We start from the raw sequence: 25,882 nt of genomic DNA on the forward strand, positions 1-25,882 counted from the left end.
TGGTGGCCATTTTGTTTTGGTGAAATCTAGCAAATCTTTTGTTTATTATTCACTTGTTTATGCTAAATCGTCATGGCAAGTCACACGACTGAAAAGCACGTTCAAAGGATAAAACTTACTATCAAAATGAGAGTTGGTTAACATCACTGCGGTCCGTGAAAGTGTACAGCGTGATTTTGCGTCGGGACTTGGGCCTACACCCGTACAAGATCCAATTGACGTAGGAACTCAAGGTTCAAAACCAGAGACAAAACTGTTTGTTTGCTGATTAGGCTTTTTGCCGAAAAATCATCGTTAGTGACGAGGGGCATTTTTGGATGAATGGCTGTGTTGAAAACTAAATTGGCGTATATAGGACGACACCAACCCATGCGAGGTTCAACAGGTGATAAAGCATTCTCAAAAAGGTACCTTTCGGTGTGGATTTTGGGCCGGTGGCGTCATAGGTCCGCACTTTTTTGAAAACGACTTTAGTGAGGCGGTCACCGTCAACAGCGAACGTTACTTAACTCTGATAACTAACTTCTTATGGCCCAAATTAAACCATATTGACTAAAAGGCATGCAGTTTCAGCAAGACGGCGGTTATCTTTCGCACAGGTGATGTGTATTGGCCACCAAGGTCATGCGATTTGACCCCGCTCGACTTTTCCTTGTGGGTTTTTTTAAGTCGCCGCTGGTCTTTGCAAATAAACCATAATTGACCGATGCCCTAAAGGTCAACATATAACAGGCCATCACTTAAAATCAGCCAGATCTATGCGGAAGAGTCATTGAAAATATCACTCTGATCAGTGTCACCATAGGAAGCCAAAATGGGCATTTGAATGATGTCATATTCGCCATATTCCACACATAATGAATTTTGTATGATTGTGCATATCAAATAATGTAAAATATTGACATTTCACCGTTGAATTATAATTGATGTCAAATGAATAATGCAGATGAATTTTGGAAAACAGTAAATATCAGTAAATTACTTGTGAGGCCTAAATAGAAATCCAAATGTCACGTTCGTGCTAAAGGTAAGAGGTAAGAAATATAAGAAAAATGCATCCGTTAGCAGCCATTTTTAAGTTGTGACCTTTTTAACTTCAAATAGGAAGTTATTGTAAGGGTCCGATGTGTCAAATTGAAAATTTTGACATTTCTCGACGTTTTAATTTCCCTAGAGTCGAAATGAAAGATTTTTAGAAAGATGCCTGTGCGTGCGTGTGTTCGTACGTCCGTACGTCTGTACGTCCGTACGTTCGCGATATTTTTTTCGTCGTCCATAGCTTAAGAGTCAGAGGAGATATCGATTTCAAATAAATTTTGACACACAGATAATAAGGCAGAAAGATGCAGAAAGGGCTCTCAAGAAAATTGCGTAGGTGGTTTTTTCACCATAGCAGTTTTAAAAAAAGGTGAAAATGTTGGCTATCCCTAAATATCTTACGAACCAAAAACGCTAGAGACTTGAATTAAATTTTATATAATATATTTTAAAGTAATACAAAACAATTTTATTTTTTGAAAAAAAAAATCCATTTAACGGTTTTTTTTTATAAATCAAAAACACTGAACAAAAAAATTTGTCAACTCCAAAATTTTACGACTTAAATATGATTTCATCTCCAAAACAATTTTGTGCAACGAAGAATAATGTTTTTGACAACTGATAAAATTTTGAGAAAAATCGAATTGACAGTTTTTTTTTTATAAAAAATAGAAAAATCATTACTCAAAGGTGGTAAAAATTAAATATCGATACAAATATCTTTTCAAAAACTTGAAATTTAGGCTCCAAACTTATTTTATCTTAAAAGAAATATTGTTTTCAATATTTTAAAAAAAATTGAGAAAAATCGAATTAACATTTTTTTTACAAAAAAATAAAAACCTAAAAAAAATTAATAAAAGTTGGTAAAAATTTACTTTCGACTCAAATAGCTTTTAAAAAAATAAAAATATTGGCTTCAAACTTATTTTATTTCACAGAAAATATTGTTTTACTTCACAGAAAATATTGTTTTCGATATTCACTAATTTTTATATAAAATTCCAACAGTCCGTTTTTTCATAAAAAAATAAAATCTACAAAAAATAGTACGCAAATTTGGTAAAAATTGATACGAGTACATATAGAAAAACTTTTAAGCAAGAGAAATCGACAGACGCGATGGGAAGTTATCAGTGTGGGTCGCATCCCAGCCTATTTTTAATTTTGTTTTTAACTTGAGAATGAAACGAAAAAATAGTTCAGGTATCCCCCTTTAGTGGGTTTTACTATAGGAAGATTAATCAAAATCTGCACGGGAACACATACTCTGTGCCAAGTTGTTAGCAAATAGGTTCGTTTATGAACGTTAAACTCATCCCTTTCAACATCTTCCCAGGACTTTTGGATAATAACTCAATCCTACGTTAATCCCTTTCTTCCCTCCCAATAACGTAGAACAAAACTCATTCATTTTTCTTCACTGTTTAGTGTCTATCAAAAGGAATACAAATATTCTCTTTTCCAAGGCCAAAATTCATCCTTGTATTAAGATTTTCCCGACATTATGACTGGACATACAATAATTTCTATGTTCATTATTATTTCATTTGTCATCATTACCCTGAATTCCTCGCATAATATTAAGACCTAAGGAGTCTAGCAAAAAAGAAGAAAATATTTGTTGTTGGGTTGCATGTTCAAAGGATATTGATGTAAAACATGGTTGGGTTGGTTTGGCCATCATGGGTATTTCATGCGGAGAGTTGAATAGAAAGTTTTCATTTACATTTTGATGTTCAAGCTTTAATTTTTGTCATGCGAATAAGGCGAACTTACTTTTGTACTCATTCTCTATGTTAGTGGAGGCATATTTATTTTTTACGTCTGTGTATTAGTAAATTACATTTCTCTATTTTAAAGATATGCCTAACCTCTATATCTATAGACTTTTTCATAAGGATTATGCAATATGAAAAGTTATTAAATTTTTTGTTGTCCCAAAAACTTGATCTCCTTATTAAAGGTAATTTCCTGGAATTTATTTGTTGATTTCATTTTATAAAATACTTACAATCTAATTATACTACCGCCCCTGTAATACAATAATTTTTCATTTGGGATTTCACATTTTCTCAATTTCCAAGAAACAAGTATTTGAGTAATTTTTTTTTGTGTGATTCGTTTTGTTTAGAACGACGAAAAAATAAAGCCTTATGTATATACTTATACGGCTTAGGATATACCTATTACAGATATATCAAAATAAGTGGTGTATTTTGCAAGAATGTGAAAATAAAGCATTTCATGGGAATCCTTTGACAATAACAAAAGCTTTATAAAGAATACAATAAATTCATTCATTTAAAGTTACTTCATGTTGCCCGTAATCAACCTTTCAATGTCTCTTGGATTTGGTATAACATGCGTATAGCAGTGATTTGATCCTGGAAACAGAAATGTTTTTATTTGATTACGTTTTATTTATTTTATGATGAAAGGTTTTAAAGGACAATCATTTCACCATTCTAAAAATAATTTTCATTTTATTTTTCCTTAAAATATTTTATATTGGAAAGTGGATAACTTTGTGTATTGCAAAAACTGATTTCCGATGTAAGCAGACTTGAGTTTGTTTTTTATTGTTTCTTAAAGTGAAATTCATCCTTTAAAAAATTTCAAAATCCTTTAAATATGAGTTTTTCTTTTATGATTTCTTAGATTTTAAAGTTGAACAACTTTTTGTTGCTACTGATATTCTCAAGGAACTTAAAAGTATGTTGAAAGCAATCACATCGATTGTTTACAGTTTTCAAATAAGATGTTTAATTTTTTATAGCCCGTTATTTGAGCAGCTGTAACTTTTAAAGATGTCATCTTGTGACATTGGGCAATCATAAACCACACCAACAACAACTTATGAACCGTATGCATTAACTTTTGATATTTTTAAAATTCACTTCATTTTCAACCATGTTATTTTTCGAATAGGTGATTACAATATTAATTACCGAGATTTTGTGGTTTTGAAAAACATCACAAAGCCAAACTTTCAATGTCGAAATGCCCAAAAGATTTTGGGTGGTTGGGCTTTAAGACGCATATAAATAGTGGGGTTTTTATAGGGGGGATGTGTCATACTGCCGAAAGTGCAAAAAGACTTGACGCCAATTAATTATTTCATTTTAATCATTTGCTAATAAAGGGTACTAATTCACTTTTATAAAAATTGTGCATCCTAAAAAGAGTAAAGGTCTAAAAGTAAATTAACCAAGATCAAATTTTAATTTGAAACGTCCAAAACTCAGATTTCATGTATATTAATAATATTATTTAAAGTAAAATTAACCACTTTGTGATTTTGATTTGAGTGAAATGTTAAGTCAGGAAAATTGTTAAACTTTTAAAATTTTGTAATTGCTCTAAACTGTGCCCATATTTTTACATACAATTTACAAAACAAATACAAAGAAAACCTAAAAAGTGCATGGAAGGGTTTAGTTTGTAGACCAAAATGCAACCAATACTCGCTTTGGCATAATGAAAGATTTATTTTTGAACAAGAAAAATGAAAATTCTGTCTCTGTTGGGATAAAATATGGATTTTTTTAAAAGAACTTGAAGCAAACAACATGACCCTCTGATATTTTTGCATCATGTTCAAATACCTATCAAGAGAGTAAATTCTCTCGCTTTCGGTGGAAGCGGCGGCAGCGGCCTGCGGTGGTGGGACGTCAATTCTATGTGGTGGCGTGGCTAATCCTTTTCGGTGTTAACTCCCCATCCCAGGGCGTTCATTCCAAAAATAACCATATTGAATTGTATATTACTCAATGAAGATAGAACAAAAATAGCCAACAGAAACGTCAGTGGAAATTGTAATGCCAATCAAAAATTTAAAGCCTTCCCTAAACTAAAAGGATTCAAAACGAAACGAGCTCTCCAGGCTGTGCACCCATACGTGCATGGACATTATTATAAACGAACGTTATTCAGAAATTCAGATTGAAAGCTTTCGCAGACGAAATAAAAGAACATGAAGAGCCATGACATTCACTCTAGCGCACCTATATGAAAAAAAAGATGTTAATTTTGACGAAAAGCGTGATGTGGGTTAATATCTTTTCCTACTTCCTTTGTGTTGCCCATAAAATAGTAAATTTTTTCCTTTTCCAGACTTGGGCCGAAATATACCCAAAAGCAAACATACAAAATACATATAGATTTTTTTTTTAAATTGCTCCAAGCATCTTAATCATTCTTCTTGTATACACAATACATAAGTAGATGTATATAGAAAAAGAAAAGTTTAAGGATCAAAGAAAACTTAATATTTTACTGTTCGTTTTGAGTGAATCTTTTTCTTTATATTTATACGAGTATACAATATTCTTTTTATTTATTTTTTGTTGTAGCTGTTGTTTACTTTAGCTTTCAAGAAGTAACCATAGGCCCTTAGGCAAATGGACCCATGAATTGACATGGGAAATGAGAGTACTGAGATAGAGATGTTATATTTTCCTTTTTATTTTGAGAAAGAAAAGACGCTGTCAAAAAGGAGAGAAAAAAGGACCTTGTGACCTGAATGTTGAATATGATAAATATATGAAGTATCCCTATATAAGAGTAGCTTGAAGTTGCCGTACCATGCCTATAAAAGTCAGAGCAATGGATGAAATGTTTTAAAAATATATTTTATATATTTTTATACGCTACACAGAGAGATACATTATAATATTAGGTATTTTGGCAATGATGAAAATTATTCAAGTGAAAATGAGAGGAAATTGTTGACATTAAACCAAATGGAATGAGTTGTTGAGTGTGTCTATACATGATGAGGATGAGTGTTATTTTATGAGAGTGAGATTGCTTAGGAAATTGGACTTCCTGAGGAATTTTTTATTTTTCTCCCAACTTAGTTCTGGTCAATGCGTGTGAGTCAAAGTATAGCATACAATCAGTATTTATGAATAACAAACATTTAATGAAGTGAAAAATGTGTTTTGAATTACAAAACCCAATCAAATTGTATGCAGTATACATAAATGTGTGAAGTGTATATGACTCTGCAGTAGATGTTTATAAATATTTGAAACTTTTTTGAAACATATCATGCAAGATTACAATTTTTAATATAACAAAGAGTTGGTAGAGAGGTTCGATGTTCTTAGTTTGTAGGATTCGTGGCTCTTAAATTATTCTTACCTCCTCCTACAAAATATTTAATAGTTAAGAACCGTCGATCATTTTTAATGAATATGGCAATACAGTTTAAAATTCACCTTTGCTGGGCGCCTTGCCATAGACATTACAGGAAATTGTAAGGCAGAGGAACTCGCCAGAAATGGTGCAGTACCATTTTACCTTTTTTGGGTAATACTGGCATACCAATCACTTTATGTAAAGTGTTGATAATGAAAGATGCAAAACATCAGGTGGAATTACATCACCACATGTCATGTCACGAAAAAACATATGGCCTACACTATATTTGAAGCGGCCAAGGTTCTTGCTGTCTTTAAGCAGATTGCATATAAGCTCTATAATCAGTGTCATAACCGCAAGGGCGGATCCTTAATTTTAATCAAGGGGGTGGGGGTCACACACTCACCTCTTCAAAATGTTCTTTAATGTTTTGTAAAGGAGGCAAACTAAATTCAAATAGCATAATGTGGATCTTAACCTTACAGTTACTGATTCAATTGCTTAAGTGAAAACTTTTGTTATGTTGTCCAGCAAAGAATGGTTTTACTATTTAATTTGGATGACTCCCTACATATGAAAGCATTCCAAGATTCCAAAAGTTTTTTTAAATATGACATATTTAAGAGCTAAAACACAATAGTTGAAATATGCTTTTCTAGTTTTTATTTCCATTAATGCGAAGAACACTAAAAAATTCAAGAGAGAAGATCTGATATGAAAAACTGTCGGGCTTTTTTTGACGTAGTTTTTTCGGATTTTATTTTTGGAAGTCTATTATTATGATCGCTATCAGTCTGCTTACTCGAATTTGCAATTTAAAGGAGTCAAAACACTTACAAATTGTACAGAGAAAAATGCTTGGTTCTTGAATTTGAGGATAGGTGCATTTAAGTACATAATTTCTCTAAAATATTAAATTAAAACAAATTAAGGCAAACAAATAAGTTTGGTAGAAACGTTTCAGTATATCTTTTCACTTCAATGTCAAGACATTCAAAGCTTTTATATCAATAAATACGAAACGTTCATTATGTTTTTCAATTAGTCATTAGATTAATAAAAATGTCACTTTTTTTCTTTTTGGGACATTTATGTTATTGATATTCGTGTTTAAATCTAAGTTCTAGAGCATCCAAAGCATATTCACTTCTAAAGTAGAATTATGTAATTTTTTAAGATCTTTAGTATTCAACAGAAAATCAATTTTGAAAGAAATAAAATACACGACTGGGTTACTCAAACTTGCTAATGTCTTCCAAAAAGTCTGTTTAAAAATATTTCTTACAGTTTAAGATTTAATAATTTAAGTTATTTTTTCGAAATCATTTTTGAATTTTATATTTTTTCTTAAAAATATGTTTGGAAAGCACTTAATAAAGTGCTTATAGATATACATTTTAAATTTAAATTTTGCTATCGAGTTTTGTTAACAAAATTAATAGTTTTTTTAAAAATAAAAAAAATGACATTTTTGATCATCAAAAATCATTATCAATTTGATTATCGACAAAAACTTTCACAAAAAAAGAAGATTATTGAAATCGGTCCAATAGTTCTTGTGAATCCTTAAAAAAATAAGTTTTTATGAGGGATTGACGATTTCTTATTCAAGGTTTCTTCTTAAGGACCTGAATATTTCTCCCTTTTTTTAGAAACAGATTTTATGAACAAACTTAAAGCATGACTAAAATTTTTTCAAATTCAAAATTGAGTGAAAATCCTTCTCTGTACCTGCCCAGATCTAGCTAAAACGCAAGACGTACCTATTAGAATTCTTCCATAACGATCTTAATCATGTTAACATAATCAGTCTTTCGCGTGTCGCAAACTCAGAAGAAAGCCTTGAGATTCATGTGATTTCACAATGGGCAAATAAACTGGACTAAGTGTGTATTACTTCCTGTATCAAACATTACGACAAGCCAAAATTATATACACAAAATTTCCTTATCCAAAATAAACGTATGTACCATAGATCCCAAAAATAAATGGGGCCACCAACAAGACGAAAACTAACGAGGCCATTACCAATGTAAGTGCTGAAACGACACTGGGACGACGACGGTTTTGTAGTTCTTAGGCTTAGCTCATTGTTGATCTTCTAAGTCTTTCAGTTTTAAGTTTCGTTTTTAACAATTTCGTAAACATTTTTGAATTTAAAATAATGTTATTTTTCAACACATGCGTACGTTAAATGAGCCTTTAACTACCTTAAACCTTAAGGTAGTAAAAGTTCAAATTAAACCGTTTAACTGTTGTTAGTTGCAGACTAATATAGTTTCATTTCAGAACTTTCCCAGACGTTTATCATGCGAAAATTTTTAATGTCACGTACGTATACCACCAATAAATGTGTCTCGTGATTCGATAAGCATAATTAATAAATGTTGAACATCAATAATGATGCAAAATTTACATCGTAAATTGATATATGATTATACAAAATTGATGGTTACACAATTCCAGGCCTCATAAGCCACTAGCTACCTTACACCAACCTCATTAGTGTACCTTCTCAATTCCATATAACTGAAAATATAAGTTTCCAGCGTACAAGCAGAAGTAATCTCCGATAAGAATTTTCGTGTCCGACCTTTTTTCTTCATCTCCAACTCCATTTCCACCACTGATGGCAAACAAATGCTGTATTCAATTTTCCCCAACGAACCCGATGATGATATCGATGTTGATGATGATGATGATGATGGTCCAATCTTAAATATTTCTCGCTGGAACATAAAAGGAAATGTACTCCGTCCGAAGTAATATAATCTCCGACCGTCAATCATTTAATGTTACAAAGTTACGACATCACAAGCATTCTTGTCCTTATTTCAGAAAAAAAAAACAAGTTCATTGATTGTCGATATACATAATATAAGGACTCTTACTCTATAGAGCTTTATGTTGTGATAACAATCCTACAGTTACGTGACATTTCTTTACAAGTAGAATTTACACAATAAATGAAAAAAAGCTGAATGAATTATATGAAAAAAAAACAAGGACTTCAAAGAGGAAAATATAGTACGTAGGAACATCGAACGAAATTTACACGAGATACTCGAGACAGGAAAAAACAGTCTTAAAGGAGAGAATGGGACAAATTGATCTATGCCTCGTTGGTTTATTACACAAAACTAAAAACGATGGTGCAGACTTCCAATAAAGAAAAGAAGATATTCGAAAAACCTTCACTGACTTTGACCTTCGCAATTTGAACACTTCATATGTGAGACACTTGCAAAATAAAGTATTTCTTCTTGTATGACAAGGGAATAAAAAGAAGTTTGAATGATTAAATTTGTCAAAGTCCTTAAAATTTGCTACAAGTTGTGTGTTGACATCATTATCCTCCATTTGCAGTTCTGCCCATGTATATGTAATGAATTCGTCACCTGTAATTCAAGCTGAGTTCAAAAAGTTTAAATTACAAGCTTGAAGATAAACAAAAGATAATTAGTATTGTACAGAAAAAAAGGCACCTACTTTACTTCTTTATTTATTTTAAAGCCCGGATATTACAATTCTTAAAACATAAAACCAAAAATACTTAACTTTAGGTATATATACATACATTTATCACCCTTACCAGGCATTTTCAAAATTGCAACTCTAAAGAATATTATATAGCTTTTTCGACAAACAAAAAAGTATAATGATGATGGTCTGTTGAACCGACGTTTAATCATAAAAATAACGATGGTAAAAATGTAATTGATGAAATTTCAAAATTTCTAAAGTTACCTTTTCTTAACAAGATGTCTTTAAATTTTCACAACACAAACACACATCGATAAAAGAAACATAACAGCAAAAAATATTAAATTACAAAATCGCCTAAGGACACACTCTCTCAAAAAAAAACAAAAGAACTTCTCTCTATGTGATGACGTACCTTCCCTGAAGTGTAAAGTTATGGTGCCTTTCACCATAGCTTAAGAGATATCATTTAAAATACCTAAAAGACACTTTATGCCCTAGCAATTAAATACTTGGCATTATTTTCTCCAGATCCTTGCTCCCCTCTCTCGATCCTTTTGCAATATTAAAAGTCAAACAACGAACGAAAAAATAAAGAATGAAAAAACTTGTTTTCAAATTTTAAGATCCTATGCGTTACAAGTTTAGACATAGAAATTTAAGCGCCAAAAAGTATACCATCAAAAATTCCGGTACGAGATAGGAAGGTATTTCACCCTGTATGTCGTATGTATCTCTCCCTCTTCATTATCTAAATACAAAAATTTAAAACAAAAAAAAAACAACAACTTCAAAATCCTTATACAGCACGAAGTGAAGTGAGTACAAGAGGGGTGTTGAAGGAAAACACCTCCATAACTTAGCCAAGCATTCCTTTGCCGCCATGATACCTTCCGCTCCGCTCCGCCTCCCCACAGCCCTGCACCACCCACCAACCAAACTCTATCAACACCGCATCGCCATCGCTAGGAAAACGTATAAAAGCAAGGATAATTGCTACGGTTTCATTGCTGCAGAAGGACCATGATTAAATCTAGAAAAAAGGGTTAAAAATGAAGACGTACATTTTATACAGCCCCAAATATTTTTCATTATGTTTAGTGAGAATTAAATAGGAAAAAACGATCCAGGGGTAAAGTAGGTGGGTAGGTGTAGGTAGATGGGTTTTATTTTTTAATGTTTCGTGGTCTTGTCTTTGTTAACAAACCCGTATTTATTTTTTGTCGTTTAATTTTTTTCAAGAGGACAAATTTTATAGAGAATTTCTGTGTCCCTCTTGTTATATGATTCTTGGTGTTGAAGTTTTTCTAAGACTTGAAGGGGAGAAAAACGCATTTTGAATCTCTGTCAATTTATGTAGATAGATATACCTAAGTAGGTAGGAAGGTATTCATACCCATAGGCTTCTTTTGAGTTTGGTTTAAATGTTGTTGGTTTTCTTTTTTTTATAAAGTCATACTTGCATTCGTAATAAAATTGTTGGACCCAGTATTGTTCTACCACAAAAATTATTTCAAGTTCTATTAATTGCTTTTTATGTTAAGATTTATGTATTTTGCGAACTTTAACAAAATAACGAATAAAGGTTAATGAACCTGAATTTCATGCCAACGATAAGAGTGGGGGTATTACCTGGGTAAACAAATATCATGAGTTATAATATTAACCGAGCCACAAATAAACTTCGGTTGTTAAATACCAGCGTTACAAAATAGTCTTGGTCATATAATATCCAGACTTGAACTTGGAGAAAAATAAAATAGATTATAAACCACCTATGTATTAAAATAAAGTTTCTAAATATATTGGATTTTACAGAAAAAAATAACCAGGGTTATGAAATAGCTAAGGTTCTAAAATTACTTTGGTTAAAAAATAATCTGTGTCACAAAAAAGCCTATACTACAAAATAACCTTGATCATTAAATATCGAGAGTTATCCTATGTGAAGAAAAAAAAATTGTTAAAAATCAACCTCAATTCAAAATATCGTTACATAAAATGTCACCTTGATTATAAAATAACCTAGGTTACAAAATAACAAGATTTAAAAAATAAACTGGGTTAAAAAATTACCTTGAGTACAAAAAAAAACAGGGATACAAAATAATTTCTGTCATTAAATATCCAAGGTTAACATATTTAGTTAAAAAACACCGTATTTTAAAATAACATGGGATACAAATAATCTGAGTAACAAAATAATCTAGGTTAACAAAGAATATTAAAAAATAACTTGCGTAGTAAAATAACTTTAATAAATTAGCTGGTGTAACAGCTCGTAGAAAACCAGAGCCTCGTGACTTATAATTTTCAACCATTCCTGTATGCGAATAATGTCACGGATAAAGGAAACTTACAGTTTTTATGCCGAATCCGAAAAACTTATTTGAGAAAGTATTTTTGTGACAAAAAAACTTTTGGAGAACTTGGCAATTAATCGCAAGAGGTAGTACCGGTGAAAAAAAGCTTAGATAGCACAGGCAAGGATTGAATTCAAGACCCCTAGCATGATAGTCCTACGCACTATACCCATCACTCCATTAGTTATATGAAACTTATCCTCGATGGAATTCGCATCAATTGTCAGTTTAACATTGATATTTGGCTACAGGAAGTCAATATACTGGCTATAGGAGTTATCTAACATGTTTCTCAATGTTGATGAAAAAAGTGCGTATACGCCCAAGTGAACTTTCTGGTTTATCGATGGCTTAAGATACACAAAAGCATATTAGTTGATAAATGTTGTACTTAACTTTTAAATTATAATACAAATCAATGATTTTCAAGATTAAAGCAATAGATACGCAAAAACGCTAAATGCAGTTTTCCTGAAAAGTATGTATAATATATATAATAGTGTAGTTATGCTGTCGTACCCGTGGCATGATGGTTAGTGCGTTGGACTGTCATGTAAGGGGTCTTGGGTTCAATCCCTGCCTGTGCCACCTTAATTTAAAAAAATTAATTTTCGCGGGTACTGGCTCTTGCGAGGAATTGACAAATCCTTCAAGAGTAATTCTTGTCATGAAAAAGTGCTTTCTCAAAAACTAGCCGTTCGGATTCGGCCCAAAATTGTAGGTCCCTTCCATTCCTGACAGCAGTACTCGCACACAGGAATGGTTGAGAGTTGTAAGTTACTAGTCCCTGGTTCACAACGGACTGTTGCGCCACCGCATTTGAATTGAGTGTAGTTATGCTTTCTAAATAAAACATCCTTATTTGTGTAAAAACATTACCCGTTGCCCTTTTTTATTCATCTAATTCAGGTTTTCTAAATTAAATGCAATGTCTCTTTTTCTTGAATACCAAGCCAAACTTGTGAAGTAAACTATATCTACAAGTTATAAGCAAAATCCAGCTTAATCGATAGCAAACTGTAAGTACAAACACATTTCTTTAGTAATATTTATTCAAATTCTAATTCCAATCAAAATTGAAAAGTCTGTGTAATTTTAATTGTGTTTTGTAATCAAAACAAACATGATTAAAACGGGGATAACACACATCATCATGTTAGCAATTATTTTCAAATCATTCTCTTCAATTTATACCTTTAATCACATTTTGTAGTACATTTCAAATGATTTTTCAATTCACTTTTTATCTCTCTCGCTCTCTTGAAATATATTTACCATTGTTACATATGAGTATCTGCATATGTGATGATGAAGATGATGGTAATACATATGTATCTACATACTCGTAATGTTTTCAAATTTTCTATTCAATATTCAAAGCAAAAGGAAAGAAGAAAAACTGGATTTTCATTGTATTTTCTTGCTCATTGGACTTCAATTTGCTTATAATTGGATGTTGAGGAGCGAGCAAAAGAGAGAAGATGGGAAATTAAACTTTTCCAAGTGTTCTTAAACCACACATCACAAAGGACATTCTGATTTTATACATTTAGCACAAGAGAGAATTAAACAAAAGGACATATTTTATTGTTAAACATTTAAATGGGGGTACATATATGTATATCTACATACAATTAAAATTAACAAGAAAATGGAAAAAAATAAGTTCTTTAGCCTCGTCCGTTTTCCTTTTAAAAACTCTTGATTTTTATTACTCGCATTTTTGTTTTTTTGAGGCAGGCTTTCACCTTTACGAAGAAAAAATCACAGAATTAAATTGATGAAAGCAAAATAAAAATCGCTCGCATTCGCATTTGTATTCGTGTTCTCACATTCTTCGTATTTGCCATATCGTCAGTCGTCTACGTCTTTATAGCCGTTTTGTTGTGTCGTCGTCGTCGTGTGCTTTCGAATTCTTCCATTAAATTCTCCTTTTATATTCGTGTTTTCCTTTTACATCTCCGGATATAAGCATCCTAATACTCTACTTAAGGCTATTTGCAGAACACCAACCAAACATTAATGTCCTCTACTAAAGTCCTACGAGCGGTATAGGTATACGATCTGTCTCTAAGTAAAACGTTTTCTCAATTGAAATTCAGTGTGGGCTGATGATGAGAGGGCTCGCCAGCATGGAACGGAGGCTCGCAAGTCGCAAACCCATATCAGAAGGTACATTTGAAATGAAAATAAACGCCTGTCGGCTTTGTCAAGTTGTGCCCAGATTTGATGCTATCGTGATTGCTATAAGAGTTTTCTTTTTATTTTCTGGATACATATGTATATGATCAGGGTATTCAGCACTCCAACCTCTTGTTTTCTTTTACTTACAAACAAACACACATATAAACAAGCATGTGACCATAATGGCAACAAAGGAAACGACACCCTCGAGGATTTATGATTAACTTGAGCCTTACGTTGGTTGTTGGTTAGTTGTTTTGTTTTGGTTTCGTTGCTTTTTGGTTAGAATGGGTATGGTTTTGTATCTATACAAAAGGACGATGTCGACGAGCGACGACAGTATATGTTTATTTGTATGTGTGTTTGTATTTGCTTTAAGCATACTGCGCAAAAGATGTTGGTTTTCATTTATAGGTTTCTTTGGATTGCAAACGGACATTGACCTTGGGAGGAGTTAAGTCAGCAGCAACATAATAAGCATAAGTACACATATTCGTTTAATTAACTTGGCACATCAGGAAGTAACCATATGTATGTAACATATATGTATCTTCTCGTACGTACCTACCTACAAGTAGTGAAGATCTTTGGTTTTTATGGTGATTATATTTCTCTCTTTTTCCCTATATCTGTTTTTTCTGTTTTTCGAATACAGAATATTGTTTCTATGTTGTGATTACTTTGGAATTTTTCATATGATTTCTATAAGATGGCTTACAAATTGTACGAGTATCTTTTCGGTATACAAATACACCATCTTATGAATTAGGGAAAAAGAAGTTTGTTATTATTCATATTCTTTGAAAAGCTGATGCCAAAACAAAGGAGACATGTTGAGTGGTTTCACTAGATTTAATTATTAATTAGTGTAGGTGTTTTACGAAAACAAGATGATTCCTCCTCCTTAAATTTTTTCCTGCATTTATACAAAATTTTATCTTGAAAATTCTACTGAAGAACATTAACTAGAAGTCCTTAAACTTCTCATAGCTTTTCTGGATTTTTTTTGAAGTTGTTCGTATGAAACAAATTGCTTGGTATTTTAAAGAGTTTTGTTTACCTTATGAGCAATATTTATTTGCGTTTGAAATTTCGAAACAAATTATTGAATCAATTAATTAATTATAATAATAATTTGGTTTGAACGCCGAGCTCTTCAAAGCAGCTGGATATAATTTGGTTAGGACCATGCACCAACTTATCTGTATATATAGTATGGTCGAAAGAAAGCAAAAAATCGTCTACGCCGTAATATGTGAAAGCCAATCGTCAACAACCTGGTAGGTCCTTATGAGCGTGGTTTTAGGCCAGAAAATCCACAGTCGATAAAATATTCACATTACGGCAGATCCTTGAAAAAACCCAAGAACATCAAATCGACATTATCCTTTCATCGATTTCAAAGCCGCATATGACAGCATCTACAGGGACGAGCTGTATAGACCCATGTCTAGTTTTTGCATCCCTTCCAAACCCGTGCGTTTGTGCAGGATGACCATGGAGAATTCACGCTGCTCCATAAAGGTTGAAAACAACTTAATAGAACCTTTCGATGTCAAAAAAAGCTTTAGACAAGGTGATGCGCTGTCATGAGAGTTCTTTAACATTGAATTTGAAAAAAATAGTGCAGAGCTTCCACGTCAACACTAGAGGCACTATCATATGCTGATGACATTGACATAATCGGAAGAACTCAGTGTGATGTTAATGGGGCTTTTGTGAGTTTAAGGCAGAGAAGTCAAAAATGGGTTTAACGGTTAATGATAGCGAAATAAAGTGCATGCTGTGGTCAAGAAAGGACTTACAACACCGAAGTCTAGGTCACCATCGACATACGTAACTTTGAGGTAATCAAGGACTTCGTCTACCTAGGCTAGCGCTGTGATCAAACGAAAAATAACTCTTGCTAAACGCTGTTTCTTCGGGATAAGAAAGCAATTTAGTAGCAAAGCACTCTCTCAAAGTACCAAAGTGTCGCTATAAAAGACTCTCATCATCCCCGTCCGGATGAAGCGGATGAAAGCACCTTGGGTCGTTTCGATAAAAAAAAGTTCTTCGTATGATCTACGGTCCCGTATGCATATGGGGAGTAGAGGAGTAAATGGAAAGCGAGCCAGGTAAAAGTCCAACGACTAAGATGGTTGGGTCACGTAGAGCGTATCAATGCTCCGGCCCAGAAAGTCGTCGAATCCACTCAGTATGTGAGTCTAGGGCCTCCGGATGAGACTAATTACAAGTAGAAGTTACCCAAAAGTCTTTAAACGCCAAAACGCGTTGTTGGTGAAATATACAGGACAAATGCGGACATCTACACGTCTGTCGTCAGGGAGTGGTATTCGTCAAGATCAAATGCATTTAAAGTGATTTCCCTACCTATTTTAACTTTCGGAAAAGTTGTACTTTGGATCCACTTTTTTTCAAAAAATTGGCCACTACTTGTTATCACCTTAACTAAGCCAAACTTCAGTTTTAATATCAACTTGTTTGCTTTCAAGAAAAAAAATTAGCCTTTAGCTCTCATTGTAATTGATTTAGCATTGATAGATCATCTAGTAGTATATTTCGTATTAAACATTTAACACATTTATATTCATACAAAACCATTAAAGCATACTTAATCCTTTGCACCCATAAACAACTGAAAGTGACTAAAGAAAAATTTATCAAAAGTCCTTTTGTGGATACAAAAAATAAAGTTTACTGTGTTGTTGCAAGAAGACGTTCACATGAATCTATTTTCAAATGTTAAAGAACATACCACAAACAAATCAATAAGTTTAAATCCCACAGCTAAGAAGATTTATACATATGAACATACATATGTATGTACGCATGTATTTGTTTATGGAAACTCATTACTTTTAACTTCCTAAAGCATCTCGTTCAATTTGTTAAAATATAAAATACACTCTCATCGTCAAAAGAAGACAAGAGTATATTTTCCACACTCGAAGGTTATGCATTAGAATTTAACGAACAAAAAAGATACAAATTTGTATCTTTTGTACCCTGATGAGTTAAATTTTTAATTATAGTTATAACGTTTCTCTTTGAAAATGAAATTTCTTAATCGTCCGTTGGACAAAAAGTATACAAAATTGTGTGTACACAGCAGTTATAAATGCATAGTTTGTATCAAGATACACAAAGTATCTTTAGCGCTTAAGGATGTATCTATGTAAGTACATTACATCAGTACATACACTAATAGGTAAGGTAGTGTAATGCTCTAAGCTATTTTTCCTCTAAGAAAATTCGTTTGCATCCTGCAACTAACGTGAGAAAGAGAACAAGATATGGAAAGAGAGGGAAAGCCTTCAATTTATATAATACCCAGGAATTAAGTATAATTAGCATTAAACGTGTAAGGGTAAAGGGTTTTCAATGCAGATGTGCATAAAGTAATTTATATTATACTGCTGAGAGTAATTAATTCGCTTGTTGGATTTGGAGTAGCACAAATGGCTCTCTGGAAGCCGAGCAAAAGGATCTGCGTATTCTATGAATAATGATTAATAAATTGGATTTTTATAGCATCAAGTAGTGGCTTTGTGCTTTGGAAGAGTGTGATTTTAAAAGATGGTATTTCTTTTTTTATTTGGTTGGTACTTAATATAAAATTATGAGTTAATCAATTATGCAAACCAAAAATTCTTAGACTTTTTCAAGTTCTTTTCACACAAAGTAGAAGCTACCCTTTTGAAGAGGACGCCAGAAGAACTGTTTATGGAATTCATAAAAGGTGAGTGGGTTAGGAAAATTAATTCAAGAAAAATCGGCAAATATTTGAATTCTCTCTAACGCACTTTATGATCTCTCGGAACTTTAAAAGAAAAATTCTGCTTAGTTGGATTTGATATTCAACAAAAATACTATACTGCTTTGAAAACGAATATACTACTTATTTTTTACTCCTACTTTCTTCATTTTCATAAGATTGTTTTCTGATATAATTTTGTAATTGAGTCTAATTTTACAAATGACTTTTTATTTTTGGCAGCTTACTGTTGTTTTAAAAATAATTCACTTTTTTTAAATAGTGAAAGTAAACTCGTCCAAGAAATGACAGCTCGTAAAAAAATAAAGCAAACAAACATGTTTTTGGAAAATTGAAACATTAGAAACTCAGAAGTCATAAATACATGTTTGTACATTATATAAATTCAGCAAATGGCTTGAAGTTGAAAAAATCATTTTGTTGTTTCAATTTGATAAAATTGGTAACAGATATTGAGATTTCAAATACCTTTAATATACCAGAGACAAAATTTGAGCATTCGTAGAAGGAGGTTTTAGAAGAAATGTACCTAATATTTAAATTCTTTATCATTGCAGTTCTCATATAGGTCGACGGTAAACTGACTGGCGGTTTCACTAGAAAATAGTGCGTTTAAATATCGGTAAAAAAGGATGAGACCAGATGCCAAGATTATGAAAAATAACTCATTTTAGAGAAACCTATAAAAATATTGCATCTTTATGGATTTTGTGCCTCCGACTTTATACACATGTACTCGTATGTATGTATTTTGCAATCAAAACTAAGAAGAAAATTAGAAACGTCATCAATTAAAGAATTCAAAAATACATGTGTTTTTAATTACACATTTTTGGCACAACTACATTAGCTGTAAAAAACTAGAAGTCCAGTACTGAAACCCCACTAAAAAGAGTGATTAAAAAAAATGGATTGAAATTTTGAACTCAATTTTTTTAAACTAATACCGTTTTAGCGTTAGAAAATTTAAACTAAAATTTCAAAAACAAAGCTTGAGGTCTTAGGTTTAATAAAAGGTGAGAGTATATTTATATTACACAAATTAAACCTAAATATCAAAGTTATTTCAACACAAATTCCCAGAAACCAAACCCTAAGGCCTTTAATATTAAACAGCAAAATTGTCATTAGAAAACGTATGTATTGAATACTCGTATCACCTCTCTCTATGACCCATTAAAATGTTCATAGAAAATAAAGAAGAGAAGGAAAACTAATTTCCCCTATGGTCAACAATACAAATTATGCCTTAATCTTGAAAACCCCCATTTACAATCTGTACATCAATATTTACTCATACATTGGTCGGTTCTTGGTTCTTGGTATTTGGATCCTTTTGGTTTGGTACCTAACTCTATTCCACAAACATTTTCACATTTAAAGTAATTTCTGATTCCTATGCGGAGAACGCAATTTTAATACATTTTTATGAATGTTCGATTACCAGTGGTGCACACACCTTTGCCACAAGCCGTTACAGCTTAATGTGCGTGTAGGTGGACCTGACCAATCTGATAAATGCCAACAATCATTAAACCAACCAACCCCTTTTCCTGTCCTTGGTCTCCTTCCATGGATGTAGAGTGTGAGACGAGTATGAGTGCGACTGGACTTGAAATTCATGTCCTGTTATATTTGAGCACCTACCTACACTATACATACATATCTATCGACATTCCCAATGTTCTTATACTGGCTCCTACTGCTTCTGCTTCTGCTTCCTGCTCTATTGCCTGGGTTGGTTGCTATTCATACTCATTGAGGATTTAAGTGTGGCAAGGATATCTGCGTCAGCAAAAGTGGCCACACTCAATACTCTAGCACTTATAACTTTGCATTGACATTAAGCTTTCATTTTTTGTGTTTTTGCACTACGTAACGTCTACAGCTCATACTCTTACATAGCTATATCTACGTATAGATTCCTCCATTATAGTGTTAGACGTTGTACGTTGTACGACGAGGATATAAAAAGTCTCGAATCGAGTTCGATATACCATCATTTTGTGGCAGAGGGTTCGTAACCCCATTGCTCTGGTTAGATTAAGTTTATGGAAACGACAGGCTTAGATACCGCAATAAGATTATGGGTATGACTAACATATGTGGGTGTATATATATTTGTATCACGTCTACTTGAGAATATAATACAGACACCACACTTTGGACATGTTGAAAATAATTATATGAATATAGGTATTACATGGACTCTTGTGCTCGTGAACGTTCGAAATTCGGTTCTATGGCTTTGATTTTCGAAGCAAACTTTTGAGTTGTTGTTAAACTCCTGATTCCAGATAGGGTCAGACGTGAGAGGGAGGCGACAAGGGAGTTCAAAATATTTAATTCCGGTTATTTGGTAATTTGCAATAAGTAATAGGAAGGAACAAGGAAGTAACTGAGTGCATTATCTCGGTAACATGTGCGGCAAATATTGTTGGTTTTACACATACCTACATTATTTGGGCTCTTGTGATGTTAGAAGGCTTACAGATGTAGGTATGGCTTGTAGTTGTTAAGAACCGAAATGTTACATGACAACCAGATTCAAGCTCAAGTTTAGAGTTTACCTAAAAACAAAACAGACTTTTAAATTCGTTTGATCAATCTTTGTGATGGCCTTCAGCGAAATATGTTCCACTTTAAAAACTTGCAACTGTAAAGATGCTGCTAATAGAGTTAGAAGAAGGATGTGAACGAAAGAACAAAAGAGACGACTTATTTCGACAATTTGTATTAAATTAAGAAAACATTTTGAAGAAAGAAATTCTATATTAAATCGGGGATCTGAGGTAATAATAAAATACAAAGTTGCAGAAACACACATAGTCCAAAAAGTCTCCGTACAGCAGCTTTCTTTTAGTTTATTCTGAGATAAGTATTTACTAAAACAATATTTCAAAAACAAGAATTTTGAAAATCTGAATCACATTTTTTTTTAATTTAGTAAGAAGTGAAGGTGGAAACTAACTTTTTTCCAATGTTACCACTTTGGTTTTTACATTTATTCCTGGCACTTTTTTTCAAAAAAACACTTAAATTAGGCTGATATAGGGAGACTTTTTGGACTATGCATATTAACAATGAATATATACTTCGGAAAATGTAACTAAACGAACTTGGAAAAGTATTTTTTATTTTTAGTAGGAAGTTGTTTTATGATTCTATACGAAACATTTTACTAATAAACTAGTGGTTTGGTTATATCCTTATTCTTTGTATAAAGGAATTATATCGCCGCCGTGTATGCGAGAAATTATTACGAACTTGTTTACCTTTTTGACAGACAGAAATACGAGCAAGTTTTTTTGAACCGCCCAAACTCTGCTTTTTAGCTTAACACCTTTTAATGAAAAATAAACCAATATGGTTATTAAGAAGCTTAGACCGAAGTGGCTGCCTTTCCAGCCTTTATAGGGGCCAAGAAAACACTCAACCAGCTTTTCAAAAAGAGGCCAAAGAACTATGGCATTGAACAAAACATTTTATTCACATTTGATTTATCTCGTTTTGTCATCAAAAGGCTATCCTCCAGACGCATGATGAACTGGATGGTCCAATATATATAAGTGAACTTGAATCAACTCTTCACAAGATGAAAAAGAATAAAGATCAAGGCATAGATGGAATTCCGGTAGAACTACCCAAAAATAGTTCCTATGAATTAAAAAATTATCTTTTAATATAATTTAGCAATTATATACGTACGTTTTAAACAATATAAACAACACAGTTAGTTTTGCAATTTACAAAAGCTGAAGTAAAAACCTGCCAGAAAATTACAGAGGAGTTTTTATCAGTTTAAGGAAGATTTTAACTTTATTCGTAGACGAAAGGCTTACAAAATAGATTGAAGACATAAACCTTTTAGCATGTTCAATGGCAAAGTTCAGGTTTATTTCTGGACGACGGAGCATATATTTGCGTTGACAAGTATTGCTAGAAAGTTAATTGAAAAAATAAAAAACTAATGTTCATATATTGAAGTTGCGCAAGAATGTAAGTACCTGGGTGTTAAAAACGCTAAACAAAAAAGAAGTTAGGCCAAAATGGTTTTCAGCATAATGTGGCCTAAGGCCTAAGTTATTTGGTAATCAATATATCGATCTCGCGTCAAAATACCGTGCTTTTCATGCAGCGGTCAACACATATGTGTGATAGGATTCCCAGGTTGAACATACAAAATGTAAAAGCCGACTATAATTATTTGATAAGGGTTATAAAAAAGAAGTGAAAGAAGTCTTCACAAGAGTGTCCAACTTCTTTAGCGTCAAGGAACACATACAGTTAAGTTGTCTTCAGGAACTATTTTCAGCACCGAATTTAATTTTAACTTAAAAGTTATGTTCCCATCGAGCTGATCTACCTCAAGTCTGTAATCTTTGCATATAGACCAGAAAATTAAGACGTAAGCCATTTTATTTCCAACTGTCCTACTGCAGGAAACCGATGATTGTATTTTGATGAAAGTTACCCATCTTCAAGTCGATGTTATGAAAAATTAATCGTAGATCTAAGATGGTCTTTATATAATTAATGAAAATGCATTTTTACGTTTCGCAACAGTTTTAAGGCTTGATTAAAGTTCCAGTCACTGTAGTTCAAAACACTCTATTTAGTGCTTCAAATAACTTTAAAAAAAAAATCATATCCATATTTAGCTAAGCTTTCAACTTTAAAATACGAAAACAATCGGAGAATAGTATAGGCGCAACAGTCCGTTGTGAACCAGGGCCTAGAGACTTACAACTCTCAACCATTCCTGTGTGCGAGTACTGTTGTCAGGAATGGAAGGGACCTACAATTTTAGGCCGCACTTTTTCATGACAAGAATTACTCTTGAAGGATTTGTCAATTCCTCGCAAGAGGCAGTACCCGCGAAAATTAATTTTTTTAAATTAAGGTAGCACAGGCAGGGATTGAACCCAAGACCCCTTGCACTAACTATCATGCCACGGGTACTACTCGGAGAATAGTATAGTTCTCAAAAATTACTTTTCAGTGGAAATATCAAAAAGCCCCAAAAAAACAATTTTTTGCCAAGAACGGATGTAGCGCATCATAAGGTGGGTGGATGATTTCTTACTTAGTACACAAATATTGTTTCCGTTTTCTTTTTGTCAACCCCTTCCATTCCAAAAAATACCTACGCAATATTTTTAAAATTGTATTTTAAATATTTTTTATACATACCTGTCCTCGGAGATGGAAAAAGTACATACATACAAACAAAAGGAAAAATACCTTTTTGGAGTAATGCACATCTTTGCTCGATAAATTCCCAAGGCGCGATCATATATTTCTGCAAAGAAAAGAAGGAAAACAAATCTGTAAGTTTTTCTGCTTTTGTTTTATTGAAAAAAGAAATGGCAAGCCTCCGTATTTTTATATTATAGGTACGAGCGGCGGCTGGACGACAAACATTGCAGGCAATAAATCTTCTTAAAAGTAATTATTCTCTTGCTGCTATAACATATTAAGGATGTGTATATCCTTACAGTCCCATGCTTTTATTTTATGTATGTTAAATTTACCGAGTTGTGGTTTGCTTGAATGAATTTTTCGGTTTTCTTACAGAAAAAAGTCAGATAGATACAATTAGTTTTTGCCTATTTCTTTTCTGAATGAGAATATATGTTGGTTCTATTAAACCAGCTTTTTATTGCCATTTTACCAGATGAAAATAAAAAAGCCACATATTACACCATAACCATCATATTAGAAGCTTAATATCTATACAGATGGCATTTGTAAGCATTTTGAGATAAAAAAGAATTAAATTTTAAATTGGAAAATTTCAACTCAACCAATAAACACCAACAGTAAAACGCCTTCGTACGACTATAAACTTTAATCTAAAACGCTTTTTAAGGTAATTTCACTTCCGTTTCTGTGCATGGGAAACTAAGGGGGTATAGAGATAGAGATAGGAGAGTTGTTGTTGACGGCGGCATATCCGGTGAACGAGCCTAACTGGAAATCGATTAAAACAAAACCACTCACTATCACTAGATATGTATATGTATGTGTCGAGCCTTGCCCGGTCGGTCGGCCGGCATAGAAGGTAGGAACAACTAACAACCTACCTAAAAAGGGACTTAAACATCACAGAAAGTGTGTATAATTTAGGAATAGTATAAGTGGATATGGAAAATGGTGCGGGAAATGAAATCACAGGACGATAAAACCATAATCGCCTTCATACTTTCAAACTTTCAGATAACTGAAACGAGAATTTGATATGGCGCAATAAACGAAGCAAATTACTGATCATTTATTGCCGTAGAGTGGGTACTTCGTCTTTATTAAATAAATGTTTATCATTTTGCATTCGGTATTAGTATTGGCTTAGACAGTCGTAATACACGTTTTCGTGTTTGTGTGTGTGTATCAAACTATTTCGAAATCAACAAGAGTTTAGTACAATTGTCGGTTGAGTGTTCCTCATCTCATTAATATAATCGAGTTTTGAGGACAAAAAATTTAATCGAGGTTCAGAGTGATGAAATTTAATCACAACCAAAATTGACTTCGTTTATTTTTAATTAGAAAATTGTCTAGACTTAAATGAAGTTCAACAACAGAACTTAGGGTGACTGATGATTGGATAAATTATAAGTCTCATCAATGAAATTCCAATTTAATTTAAGGTATGATTTAATGGATCGAGGATTTGAAGTGGCTGTTTGGTTCATTGGAGCTTGGTGCCCTTTTACTTACCACCTTAGGTTTTAAGTTTTTTTTATAAAAAAGGGGAATTGAATGTATTATGAAAATATTTCAAGCCTTACGATTTTCGTCGATGTGTTTTAGGAATTTATTGCGGCCACAAAATACTTCACATATTATTAAAATGCAAGGAAGAAGCCTTTTTCGGCAATTCAAAATACTGCATCCTAGAATATAATGTGGAGTACAACAACAACGAGTAAGGGTACAGAAATAAGCCAGCAAAAATTGTAGTAGAGATACAGTTTCTTAGATCTTGGAGGCAGGTGTTAAAGTGAATAATAATTAAATTTTGGCAGATTGGAAGACGTGTTCGTTGCCTAGTTAATTGGGTCTCCGGAATCTCTTTAATTTTGTTGTTTTTAAATAAATTCATACCAAATTTAAATAATTTAAAAAAAAATATTTAAATGCTAATTAAAAAGAAGGTGCCAAGTTCCATTCGACTGTCAATTGTTGCAGCCTATGAATGATTTGCTTTGATTTGGCTCTAATGTCAAGCCTAAGATTTTTAATAGGTAGTTTATTCATAATGACTCCTATAAAGACATCAAATATCAAATTATGTGGCAAAACAGTCCTTTTGAGACCTAGGGCCTAGTGACTGACAACTCTCAACCAGGGGGCGAGTACTGTTGCCAGGGATGGAAGGAACCTACAGTTTTAAGCCGAATCCGAACGGTGAATTTGAGAAAGCACTTTTCATTACAATAATTACTCTTGGAGAATTTGTCAATTCCTTGCAAGAGGCAGTACCCATGACAAAAACTTTAGGTGGCATGGGTAGGGATCGAACCCAAGACCTCGCATGACAGTCCAACGCACTAACCGTCATGCCACGGGTACTACTCTATAAAAACATTAGTTTGACATAAAACGTGTTAAGTACGTGTAAATTCACGTTTTTGATCTACGTTCAATCATTTAGACATTAAATTAGATTGCTCATCATAATTTATCTGTTTGAATGTATTGTATTGGTTTAGTACATTAAATTAAAACATTTCATAAGACGAACTCCTGAAGCCACCCCTGCAGAATAAATTCAGGATACGACATTTAAAAGTGTAACATGAGTTTCCTCGACAGTGACAACTTTAAAAATAGTACAAACCAAACTGATAACTTAACATTAGGGTTCTTTAAATTAACTATG

General features: G+C 32.8%; 1 long non-coding RNA gene across 2 annotated transcripts in view; it reads right to left on the reverse strand.

The window, feature by feature from the left end:
• LOC129954194 (uncharacterized) overlaps positions 1 to 25,882 on the reverse strand; it is a 107,177-nt gene that overhangs the window by 30,304 nt on the left and 50,991 nt on the right. For both annotated transcript variants that reach the window (XR_008782658.1, XR_008782659.1), the window contains one exon: positions 23,191 to 23,299. This is a non-coding gene — a long non-coding RNA (uncharacterized LOC129954194). The remainder of the gene's footprint in view (positions 1 to 23,190; positions 23,300 to 25,882) is intronic.

The sequence above is a fragment of the Eupeodes corollae genome, chromosome 1, assembly GCF_945859685.1.
Source record: "Eupeodes corollae chromosome 1, idEupCoro1.1, whole genome shotgun sequence".
In the NCBI taxonomy this organism is placed as follows: domain Eukaryota; kingdom Metazoa; phylum Arthropoda; class Insecta; order Diptera; family Syrphidae; genus Eupeodes; species Eupeodes corollae.